The sequence below is a fragment of the Macrobrachium rosenbergii genome, chromosome 51, assembly GCF_040412425.1.
Source record: "Macrobrachium rosenbergii isolate ZJJX-2024 chromosome 51, ASM4041242v1, whole genome shotgun sequence".
In the NCBI taxonomy this organism is placed as follows: Eukaryota; Metazoa; Arthropoda; class Malacostraca; order Decapoda; family Palaemonidae; genus Macrobrachium; species Macrobrachium rosenbergii.
The window spans coordinates 28,668,388-28,680,887 of record NC_089791.1 but is presented as its reverse complement, the minus strand read 5'-3'; positions in this window follow the sequence as shown (position 1 = coordinate 28,680,887).

Below are 12,500 nucleotides of genomic sequence, written 5' to 3'. Positions count from 1 at the left end.
GATAAGTTTTTTGACAAAAAAACAGCCACTTGGATTCTGCCAAGAGTAAACAACGCACTGATAAGTGCTTTGACAAAAAATACCAGCCACTTGGAATCTGCCAAGAGTAAAGAACGCATTGATAAGTGCTTTGACAAAAAATGTCGGCCACTTGGAATCTGCCAAGAGTAAAATACGCATTGATAAGTGCTTTGACAAAAAAACAGCCACTTGGATTCTGCCAAGAGTAAACAACGCACTGATAAGTTTTTGACAAAAAAACAGCCACTTGGATTCTGCCAAGAGTAAACAACGCACTGGTAAAGCTTTGACAAAAATACCAGCCACTTGAATCTGATAAAAGAATGCATTAATAAGTGACAAAAAAAAACAGCCACTGTCTGCAGTAAAGAACGCATTGATAATTTGACAAAAAAAAAAATGCCAAAAGAACGCATTGATAAGTGCTTTGACAAAAAAAAAAACAGCCACTTGGAGTCTGCCAAGAGTAAAGAACGCATTGATAAGTGCTTTGACAAAAAAAAAAACAGCCACTTGGAGTCTGCCAAGAGTAAAGAACGCATTGATAAGTGCTTTGACAAAAAAAAAAAAAAACAGCCACTTGGAGTCTGCCAAGAGTAAAGAACGCATTGATAAGTGCTTTGACAAAAAAAAAAAAAACAGCCACTTGGAGTCTGCCAAGAGTAAAGAACGCATTGATAAGTTTTGACAAAAAAAAAAAAAAAACAGCCACTTGGAGTCTGCCAAGATTCTGATAAGTGCTGACAAAAAAAAAAAAAAAAACAGCCACTTGGAGTCTGCCAAGAGTAAAGAACGCATTGATAAGTGCTTTGACAAAAAAAAAAAAACAGCCACTTGAAGAGTAAAGAACGCATTGAAAGTGCTTTGACAAAAAAAAAAAAAAAACAGCCACTTGAATCCGCCAAGAGTAGAGGCTGCAAAAAAAAAAAAAAAAAATACGAAACACTTGGAATGTGCCAAGAGTAGAGTACGCACTGACAAGTGCTTTGATAAAAAATACCAGCCACTTGGAAACTGCCAAGAGGAAAGTGCGCACTGATAAGTGCTTTGACAAAAATATACCAGCATCTTGGAATTTATTATGAGGAAAGTACGCATATATATGCGCTTTGGCAAAAATACCAACAACTTGGAAATTACTAAGGGGGAAGTACACATTAATAAGTGCTTTGACAAAAAATACCAGCAACTTAGAATTTACCAAGTGGCTTCCCTTAATTTAAAAGATCACACGATGAAAAAACTAGATCCTAATGATGAAAGCATCACCGAATTTAAAAAAATATAATATATATATATATATATATATATATATATATATATATATATCTATATATATATATATATATATTCTATATATAATATATATATAAATAAAATATATATATATATACAAGTAATTATATCAGATTCTTCCAAAGAAATAAATAAAATAACAGCTACCGTTAGGTTCATCCCTTAATGGCTGTTTCAAAAGCAATACAGCTTAAAAAATACAAACATAAATACTGGATTCAATCATACACTTTTTGAAAAACCAAAAACAGTCACACAAATTCCCGAATTTAAAACATACAAAAATATGAAATTATTCAATCCGTGAACACCCATCCTATGAGGAGTATAATTCTCGTTCTATCTGGTTATTTTCGGACATCTGAAGAGGAAGCGAGTTGCCAGTTCCACCAGCCTTCGCACGTTAAAATCAGAATGGAAATGATTGTTAGACTCCTTCAGCTTTGGTTACGACTGACATGATTAATATAATTCCGCTGCGAGTTAACTGGAGTCGGAATATCAAAGGTCACTCTGAAAACATGTGAATGATTAAAACGTTCTACAAAATTAATCGCCACTATTGCTTTATTCCCTGATTTTTAATAAAGATTTTAATCTCTGAAATTTAAGTTTTAATAAAAACAGAAGTAAAATAGATACAGTATACAGTATGATGGCATTTTAAAAGACCCAGGCAATATTGACGTTTAAATGCCTGGAAAACATACAAGATAAACTTTATACAAGAGTTTGTGTATGGCATAAATACACAAATTATATACATACATATATATATATATATATATATATATATATATATATTATATACATACACACACACATATATATATATATATATATATATATATAATGCACATAAATATATATACATATATACTATATACTATATATTACATATTATATAAATATACACACATATATATATAGTATAAATATATATACATACATATGAATGTATATTTATACATTATATATATATATATGTATATACATACATACATATATATATAAATAAATTTCTGACTCACGTCGGGATCGAACCCAGGTCTCTCAGGTGGAAAGCAAGGGCGTTACCCACTGGGCCATACAAGTCTAAAAGAAGTTGGAACCTGAGAGCAACTGCACCCATACCTGGGCAAGCTAACTGTTGCATATTTTTCCCAACTTCCCGACTCAGCAATGACCCAATAGACAACATTTCATTCAATTATCCCTTCTGAGTGAATAAGATAGAAATCATCAACACACAATCACGTGTGGAACAGAAATAAATTTCTGACTCATGTCGGGATCGAACCCAGGTCTCTCAGGTGGAAAGCAAGGGCGTTACCCACTGGGCCATACAAGTCTAAAAGAAGTTGGAACCTGAGAGCAACTGCACCCAAAGGAATTACCTGGGCAAGCTAACTGCTTGCATACCAGCGAGATTTTCCCCAACTTCCCGACTCAGCAATGACCCAATAGACAACATTTCATTCCATTATCCCTTCTGGAGTGAATAAGATAGAAATCATCAACACACAATCACGTGTGGAACAGAAATAAATTTCTGACTCACGTCGGGATCGAACCCAGGTCTCTCAGGTGGAAAGCAAGGGCGTTACCACTGGGCCATACAAGTCTAAAAGAAGTTGGAACCTGAGAGCAACTGCACCCAAGGAATCACCTGGGCAAGCTAACTGCTTGCATACCACTCAGAAGGGATAATTCGAATGAAATGTTGTCTATTGGGTCATTGCTGAGTCGGGAAGTTGGGGAAACTCGCTGGTATGCAAGCAGTTAGCTTGCCCAGGTAATTCCTTGGGTGCAGTTGCTCTCAAACTTCTTTTAGACTTGTATGGCCCAGTGGGTAAACCCTTGCTTTCCACCTGAGAGACCTGGGTTCGATCCTGACGAGTCAGAAATTTATTTCTGTTCCACACGTGATTGTGTGTTGATGATTTCAACATATATATATATATATATATATATATATATATATATATATATATATATATATATATATATATATATATATATAAAATACGATTAAAAATCGATTCACATCAGGTAACGAATCATCCATGACTAACTTCCAACCCTTAGCTCAAAGAGGCAATATACTGGAAAACTTAAGCCATAAGAAATCGCTTACTAACCCAAAACTCCGGAGACATTTAAAAGGTCATTTCAAGGATTTATAACTCGGCCCTTTCGTGCAAATGCCACCCACCTGCGTGGTACTTCATTTTAGTTTTCTGTAAAAGGAAACTATTGAGAGGGCTATTTGTCTGTCCGCCCTCGGATCTTCAAAACTAGTGAGGCTAGAGGGCTGCAAATTGGTATGTTGATCATCCACCCTCTAACCATCAAACATACCAAATTGCAGCCCTCTAACCTCAGCAGTTTTTATTTTATTTAAGGTTAAAGTTATCCGTGATCGTGCGTCTGGCACCGCCGAGTCCAATTCCTGAGGCGCCGCCGACGCATCTTCACTTGACCGCATCTGGGGAGCAACTGAGCGCTGCCCGGTCGTGGCTGACAATTTCATGCTGCAGCACATCGAGAGTTTCAAACAGCATTATACGCTGTACAGAAAACTCTATTGTCTTCGGCGCATTTTTCACTTGTTATTATCTAAGACGAGTAAAATTTCATATAGAAAATGCAGTCAGCGACAGTTAAATACACATTTAAAAATTTCATTATAAGTCGTGACATACGCGCACGTATTAAATGAATATAAAAATGGGAACAAGCTGGGAAGAAGAAGAAGAAGAAGAAGAAGAAGAAGACGAATGGATCTAAGAATAAAAGATGCAAATGCAAAGGTGCGTTTTATAATGAACGCCTTCCTGGGCTAATGAAGCGAATATTTTGAAAGCATGTAGAAAGTGGAAGACAGAGGTGATAGAATGAAATGACATTAACCTAAGTCTGAGTATGTTTGTGCAAGTGAATATTGAGGGCTTAAGGGGGTTTAAATAAAGATTCGAGGTTGTTTGTGGGAGTTACTGCTGAGTACTTAAGGGGATGGGTAAATAAAGATTCGAGAAATGAAGAGACATCTGGAGATGATAAGACTGCAAGCAAGGTGCAGTGATAGGGTGGTGCTGGCGAGAGTGAGTGGCTGACCAGGGTTGGTGAGGTATGTCTGGATGAAGGAAAGATTCCAAAAGAATAATTGAGAGGAAAAATACATAAGAATAAAAGTGGTAGAGGAGAATGTAAGAATTATAGGAGAGTCAAACAGAAAGATTTACAGGGAGCGATATTACTTAGCATACCAGGACAGGTGTATGGTAGATTTCTGATGGAGAAAATAAGACTTATGACAGATGGATTGATGGGTGAAGAACAGCGTGGGTTTGGACATGTTGTATGTGGTATACATGAATCTGTACGGTATTAAGGATGTATTGTGTGGGAGATACAATGTAGACAGCGATTAAAAGTTCTCATAATAGAAGCATATCATATGTTAGCATAAATGTGTAGAAGGGGAGTGACTAGTTTGGTGCAAAAGTTTGTTTTGATTTATGGGTGTGTTATGTCTCAAAGGCTGCTTGCTTAATATCTCTAGGATGAAGTAAAAGGGGAGAAATCATACCTAGATAAAAGTTGTGGGATAAGTAAACGATCTGTGAATGGAACGTGGAATGGATGATGTTTGTGGGTGATACAGCACAGGTTGGGAATAGTAAGGAGAAACTGTAAAAACTGGTGGAAAAAAAAACCCTTAACGTGTTCGGAAAAGACGAAAATTGGAAGCAAATGTCAGCAAGAGTAAGGGTATGGCGATAAGGAAACAGGATGAGTAAAAAAATAAAAAGGAACATACGTCTCCTAAGCACTGCACCTCCATTGACAAGAAAGGTCCGCCTTACCTGAAAGAGGGAACAAAATGTATATAAATATACAAAAGGTAAAAGAATTGAACTCACTATAATAAGAATAGGGTTTATAATGAAAATGCTAATGAGAAAGGGAGACGATCCGTCACAAAATACACAAAACTCGAAATGTATATTTGCCGAGTCTTTATCAAAATACGACAGAAAATAAAGACTTATTTTTAGGCTACATATTACGCGAAAAAACTTTTGGGTGGGGAAAAAATGAACGCAATTTTAATGTGTCCAGCGGAAGTAATCACGGCGGAACATTAAACCGGTCACTTTCGCTGACTTACAAACTATTTTAATACAAAATGTAGACAAAGTTTACGTCGACAACAATTTGCAGACATAACAAGTGACAGAACAGTCGAACCTACTATCTCTCTCTCTCTCTCTCTCTCTCTCTCTCTCTCTCTCTCTCTCTCTCTCTCTCTCTCTCCGTTTTACATACATAAATTCACGCAGTCTTTCGTATATTTTATAAACTCTAACAGGCTAAAGGGACATTCTTCAATTCTGTCAGCCTGACCTAAACACTGATATTATTCGAGTCCTTCAGAAGATCCTTCAAGTATTTAAATACATATTTTGACAAATAAAACATGGAGAATATAGTCCCTAACTTTGCAGAGACAAAAACCGACAATAGAACAATACCACGCTTTTTTCCCCATCTCATTTCACAAATGCAGAATAACTGCAACGCTGCCAAAAAAACCAATGTAATCAGTGGGAATAGCACATTCCCGGCATTCCGTACTGGGAATCTGATCATAAAGCAGGGCAAATGACACAGTAGAGATAAAAAAAAAAAAAAAAACAAAAACATTCCGACACAGATCTCATTAATTCCGAATTAACGACAAAATGCCTCTTGAGAGAGAGAGAGAGAGAGAGAGAGAGAGAGAGAGAGAGAGAGAGAGAGAGAGAGAGAGAGAGAGAGAGACTTTCATCAAGTGTGGAAAAATGTACCAACACAGATCTCGCTAATTCTGAATTAACGACAATAGGCCTGAGAGAGAGAGAGAGAGAGAGAGAGAGAGAGAGAGAGAGAGAGAGAGAGAGAGAGAGAGAGAGAGAGAGAGAGAGAGCCTTTCATCAAGTGTGAAAAAAATGTACCAACACAGATCTCGCTAATTCTGAATCAACGACAATAGGCCTGAGAGAGAGAGAGAGAGAGAGAGAGAGAGAGAGAGAGAGAGAGAGAGAGAGAGAGAGAGAGCCTTTCATCAAGTGTGGGAATGGAATTGATGTTCTGCATTGTAGTCTCATTGAGGTGTACAATGGCAATACCAGGGGTACAAACCTACTGTGTTTCAAGTGGGGAAAACGAATCTCCTCTTTCGCGACCCTTTCCGGGAATGATCGACGCCGTGGCCTCAAATGCTTGATAATAGACTCGTTCTTGAAAAAAAAAAAAAAAAAAAAAAAAGGTGTTTTAATGTCATTAAACGTGTTCCTTGAAATTTCGAAATCGTTGTTGTAAAAGCATCCCACAAAACCAAAGAGATGTGAAATATACGTCACTGCTCTTTCCACTTGCGCAGACTCGGTACTCTGGGTATGCGTGTTTCTTATTTGATTGCTATTTCAGCCGTAGCTTACCATAGTTCTATACCTGGCCTTTCCTCCACTCCTGGTGGCGGTTCTAGAGAAATGAGTCCTTCTTATATCCTGTGCCTCCTTTCTCATATCCTGTGCCCTTTCTCTTATCCTATGCATCCTTATCATATTCTATGCCTTCTCCTCATATCCTATGTCTCCTTCTCATATACTATGTCTCCTTCTAATCTGTGTGTGTGTGTGTGAGAGAGAGAGAGAGAGAGAGAGAGAGAGAGAGAGAGAGAGAGAGAGAGAGAGAGAGAGAGAGAGAGAGACCTACTTATTAAATTATCTACCATACTAGATATGACGAAAGACAAAAACACACAAACTACTGTGTGTGTGTGTGTGTGTGTGTGTGTGTGTGTGTGTGTGTGTGTGTGTGTGCGGGCGCGCGGCGCCCCTTAAATCATCTAACATACAAGATATGGCAGGAACACAAAAACACACAAACTATTGAGAGAGAGAGAGAGAGAGAGAGAGAGGCCTACCCCTTAAATCATCTAACATACAAGATATGACGGAACACAAAAACGCACAAACTACTGTGTATGTGTGTGTGTGAGAGAGAGAGAGAGAGAGAGAGAGAGAGAGAGAGAGAGAGAGAGAGATATGAGAGAGAGAGAGAGAGAGACAGAGACGTCCGGGCCAATAACACGGCTGTGCATTAGAAACGCTGGCGCGAGATCAAGTGGGAGCTACGAACGACACTCAGGGCTGCATTAGAAAGCATTGCTCCAATTCGGCCACTCATTTTGTCATCATTAACCCGGGTTTTATCGCTCCCATAATCTCTTGAGTGGATTCTTAACTGACTTCTTACTGGCCAACTTCGATAAGCGGGGAGTGCCGGGCAAAGCTGAAACGAGGCAAGAGGCCGCCGGTCGCTCTAACTCGAGGAAAAATGATGGCTGGAATGCGGCCCAGTTCCTAATTAAATTCCTAATTTTCCTGGACTGTTATTTCGTTGCTGTGTTTTCGTTTAGACGGTTTCCTCTTCATTCCGTTCGCAGGAGGAATGGTTCAGACGTTTAAAAATTGCGTCACGGAGTTTAGTAGCGTTTAAGATATGTTAAAATTTTATCAGGCTGAGTCACCGAATCCATCAATCAATGAAAGACACAAAAACTAAATGAAAATAATTAGGTAATATAAGTTGATGATACGATGCCTCCTGACTTTTGTACTCGTCTTGCCACTCGGTAAGTCTCAAGTACGGAAATTTAAATTTAAAATTAACTGAATATGAAATTATCACTGTCATATACGCATGTTAAAAATCCGACAACGGATGTACTATTACTACAGCTATTATCCGGACAAATTACAACAAAATCTAAAATGATAGTGAAACGCAAATTTCAAGCAACCTTTTTCGAAAAAAAAAAAATAAAAATGGAGAACAAACCTATTAAAGAAATCCACATACCGTCTAGGAGCGTGATACTCCCTCTTCAGCTTGGAGACTTTAAAATATTTCCACTCTGAAGAGGGAGCATAACGGTCCGAAACTGTATGTGGAATTCTTAAAAACATTTGTTTCCCAATTTGTGTGTGTGTTTTTTTTTTTTTTTTAAGTTTCAAACGTCGATGCTGATCTGTCATCATCAACACTACTCGAATCAATTCAGTAATCAACAGCAAAGATAGAAGGATTAAGTCCACAACAGCTTTAAAAAAAAACACTGCCATAAGAATACTGGTCCAGGAGTTAATTTGGTCCAGTGTCAGAGTCCCCCATCAAATCATATCGGACCGGTTAAAAAAAAAAAAAAAAAAATATATATTATATATGCACTATATATATATATATATATATATATATATATATATATATATATGTAGCTCCTCAAAATCACTCTTCCTTGAAAACCTCTTCGTAAAACTTAAAAAAAAAAAAATTATATATATATATATATATATATATATATATATATATATATATATATATATATATATATATATATATATATATATATATATATATATATATATATATATGCATAGCAGATCCTACAGCTGGTCTATGCCTGCATTTCAAGGCAAATCTGAGTCAAAATGAAATAAAAGATTAACTCAAAGTCCACGAATCTAACCCTCTATTGAGACAACAGAAATGGACTGCCATTTCTGGTGTGTCATTTCTCAAACTGTACCTTTGAAAATGTCGTATTTCAGATTATCACTTTCATGTGTTGCTCAGCAAATAATTATTTCTTACATGACTAAATGAACATGCTCTGAACATGTACAGAAATTCACACACGAACACACACACGCACTGCTAAGTAAAGGACAAGAAGTCGAAAGGCCTTGCAGTGCTCCATTGTTTCCCTACCGTGGATTTTGTCTTTATATATACATATATATAATATATATACATGAGCATATATATACTGTATATGTATACATATATACATATAATGTATATATTTATATATTCCATAAAAACTTCTCCCATAAAAGAAATATACATTATATTTTCATTGTAAATAATGAGTGTATTTGAGAATAGGAAAATCATTTAAATTTTTTTAGAACGTGCGCTTTTAATCAAGAACCATTTCAAATGAAAAGTGGTAGAGTGAATACCTAGATTTATATTCCGACGTCTCCACAGCTTGAATAAACGGCAATGGAAAAATCAAGAGCTAACGATTAGCAGTAATGAGAAATGATGAAAGGAACTAAAGACAGAACAAATAAGAGAAGCAAACCTGATGATAAATGACGTAAAAGAACCTAAATCCAATTCGGACGTCCAAGCAATATTATTCAGATCAATATTATACACAACGATTAGTTACAAAATATGTTTATCGCCCTCTCCCTTCTCTCTCTCTCTCTCTCTCTCTGCTTCCCCGTCATCTAATTATATTTGTCCCCCCCCTCTCTCTCTCTTGTCTCTCTCTCTCTCTCTCTCTCTCTCTCTCTTGGTTCAAGTCTACATCCTCCTTGTAAAGACACAGAAAAATTTTAGGACCACTAATGTCCTGTAATCAAGAGTCACTTCTCAGTAATCGAGATTATCTCTCTCTCTCTCTCTCTCTCTCTCTCTCTCTCTCTCTCTCTCTCTCTCTCTCTCTCTCTCTCTCTCTCTCTCTCTCTCTCTCTCTCTCTCTCTCAGCGAGGAAAACTTAAATGCAATTCGAAGCGGATGGTCATCTTCCTGTATGAGTTAGGGGGCTCTGACTATGAGGTTTGCATAAAAATAAGGCTTGCCAGCCTTTAAACATAGGTATCGTAATCGGAAATTATACCCACGGTAATAATAATTTCTGGTATATGTGTGTATGTATATTTATATGTATATGAATATATGTATGTACAAATGTGTGTGTATATATAATATAATATAATATAATATAATATATATATATATATATATATATATAAATATCTATCTATCTATCTATCTATCTATATATATATATATATATATATATATATATATATATATATATATATATATATATATATATATATATATATATATACAGTATATACAGTGAATATGGCATAAAAAAGTACAAGATATTCCACTCGCTTGACCCAATGACGACACAATGGCCTGCCACTCTTTGGGGAAATTCCACGAGTTTGTAATCTCGAGTCTGTAATCTCGAGTTTGTAATATCGAGTATGTAACCTCGAGTTTGCAATCTCGAGTACATATTCTCAAGAATATAATCTCGAGTTTGTAATCTCAAGTATGTAAACTCGAGTATGTAATCTCGAGTTTGTAATCTTGAATATGTAATCTCAAGTATGTAATCTCGAGTTTGTAATTTCCAGTATATAATCTGGAGTTTGTAATCTCGAGTCTATAATCTCGAGTAAGTAATCTCTGTAACCTCGAGTATGTAATCTCGAGTTTGTAATCTCGAGTGTGTAATCTCGAGTATGTAATCTCTTCTGAAAAGCCTCGCTCACAAAATCTAAAATTTATCGCATATCCCTGAAAACAAAAGGAAATGAGCGAATGAAATCGCTAAACAGAAAAATGGAAAGAGAAATGACAGACAACTGACGGTTGATATGAAACCAGTCATTTCACATGATGACTCCCACCTAACTTCAGCATAAGCCAAATCAATAAAAAAAAAAAAACAAGAAAAAGATAAATAAATGAAAAGAAAAACGTTATGCCAAACGTATTGTTTTCTGGGTTCATTTCCCCCCGGCAAATGAAAGAAATTAAGTTCGAATCACTCACGGGCGAGTGGCAAATGAAACAAAACGAAATCGAAATGGTCTGGGTAAAAAAATGGAAACTCAATTAACGGACGCATAACGAGCGCAACAAATCCATCTTGGAAAAGAAATAGTAATTCAATTTAAAAACGAACGCACCGAGAAAGATAACACGGCGCAGAAATACCAGGAGGAAATTTAAAGCAGAACACTGGACGGAACACAAAGAATTACGGCGCATGAAACGGGTGAGGCATAACAAAGCACATTACTGGGATACGTTGAGTACATGTTACATTCACGCCTGTTGCCCGTCTGTGGGTGGCGATGATACAAGAGCGGTACGTTCGTACGTACGTGGGCGTTTGAGTGAGAAAAGTTCTTATATGTCTTAGGGTCATATACGTTTGTATATATGTACATCTATATACCATATGTTCTGTATATATACTGTATATATATATGTATATGTATATATATACAGATATATATACATACATACATACATATATATCTATATATAATATACATATATATATATATATATATATATATATATATATATATATATATATATATATATATATATATATATATGTAAATACACACACACACACACACACACACACACATATATATATATATATATATATATATATATATATACATATATACATATATATATATACATATATATGTATATGTATATATATACATATACATATATATATATATATATATATATATATATATATATATATATATATATATATATATATATATATATGCACATATATAGATAGATATATATACTGTATATATATATATATATATATATATATATATATATATATATATATATATATATATATATATATATATATATATATATATATATTATAGTCAAATATATAAATCAGTCATTTCGTGAAATGACTGAAATTTCAGGCAGATAGCGAAATGCACTTATTTGATCCCCAGGAGCTAGTACTAAACACGATTTGACCCCCCTCAGGGACTAGTATAGGTGACTCACTGTTTCGCCGTGTTTATACTAGCTCCTGGGGATCAAATGTCCCCTAAGTGCATTTCGCTATCTGCCTGAAATTTTAGTCATTTCACGAAATGACTGATTTCACAGTTCGACTATAATATATATATATATATATATATATATATATATATATATATATATATATATATATATATATATATATATATATATATATATATATATATATATATATATATATATATATATATATATATATATATATATATATATATAAAACTCCCATATCACCTATCCGAAACCCCATAGTTTTCAACTCCTCTAGATAACCACAAAGGCTATTGAAACCCCCGCAACAAAATAAAAGAAACTTTCCAAACGCAGAAGCATTTTAGCGATAGAACGAAACAAAAAGAATTTCCCAAGAACTTAAAAGAATACATTCAAGAGAAAAGTGATAAGGAATGTTGCAAACAAAAGTGATAAGAAATATT